We start from the raw sequence: 1461 nt of genomic DNA on the forward strand, positions 1-1461 counted from the left end.
ACGCACCCCTAAGAGTGTCTAGTGACCAAGGAGGCCACTCTTCAAGCTGAGACACATGGTCACCTCTTTGCTGTGACTTGGTAGCCGGAGCTGCCGGCCAAACAGACAGACTTCACAACAGGAAGGGCTGAGTAGAGAGTGAAGGAGGCTGTTTTCCCAGTGGGGTCCTGCAGCCTCATTTTCGCTGTGACTTGGTAATCAGCGCCTCCTTCCAAAGAATTAGTTCCCCACCTTTGGTAGTGTGGAGGAATAAGAGAAACTGTTCTCCGGACTGTGACTCTGTAGGGGTGGTGGATGATCCTTGGCTGTGATCTGACCACTGATATTGCTTACCAAAGGGACTGACCCCACATCTGCTGGGGAGGAATAGTGGGACAGGCTGCCTTCTGGTCTGGGTCCCTCAGGGGCCTTAGGCAGGGCTTCTCTAGCAGCCCTGAAGTGTGTACTTCTTACTAACTAGACAACCCAGCCCTTGAAGGGGTGGAATAATAAGGGTCGCCACTTCCTAAGCTGAGACACCAAATAGCTCCAGGAAGTGCCTTTCTTCCAGTTATCTGGAGGATTATCTCTGGGGGTTATCTCTCCCTCTGGCAGGTCAAAACCCGCCCTCAGAGGAGGAAATAAATGAGAGAAGACGTTTTTCAGGCTGGGCCTTGCAACAGCCTCGGCCAACGCCCCTCCCAAAACCCTCCAGGACTGAGCCCGCCCCTGAAGGTAGGGAGAAAGGAGAAAAAATACTTTCCCCATAGGACTAGCCTGAATCTGTACGACCTTGGATCTAAGCAAAAGGGGACAGTTTGTTGACATGATACAGCTAATCGGTTTTGAACACCTGACAAGACCATAACACAAAAGCTTGTGCTTGGTGCCCAGGCTGTTGTCATCTTTGGGGCTAGTGGTCTGGGAAGGAAAATCTTGACCAGAGTCCTTAGCAACTGCACCAATTGACACACCCATTAGGAATTCCTCTGCAAGAGTGCCTAATGAGCCCTGAATAACATATTAGCAGCTCTCTCCTAGCTACAGATCAAGCAATTTCTGAAGTATACTGTCTCAGGCATGCTGATTCCTGCTGTTCTTCTCACCACATCTAAAGGGGTAACAAGGCTCAAGTAGCCCTTGGGAGTGGCAAAACATTTCCCAAAGACTCAGGCTCTTGTATGTCCCATTTGGGGTTTTAGAGCTCAATTCAAAGGTTCTGAAATACCTTGACAACTGACTCCTCCACCCAAAATTCAAACAACAAAAGAGAGAGTAACCTCACAGTTAAACCCAACACCTTCCACCTCAACCAAGTAGTCGATAACAGAGTCACACACACACAAAAGTGACCCAACTCCTGGAAAGTTAAGCAAGGAAAAGAAACTCACTAACCTCCGTAAGCAGAAGGAGCAGACAACAGGCCAGAGATAACCCAACAGGCCAAAACTCCACCAAGACAGCACAAGACCAGGGAACATC

Source organism: Propithecus coquereli, unplaced genomic scaffold, assembly GCF_000956105.1.
Source record: "Propithecus coquereli isolate 6110/MARCELLA unplaced genomic scaffold, Pcoq_1.0 Scaffold167, whole genome shotgun sequence".
NCBI lineage: Eukaryota > Metazoa > Chordata > Mammalia > Primates > Indriidae > Propithecus > Propithecus coquereli.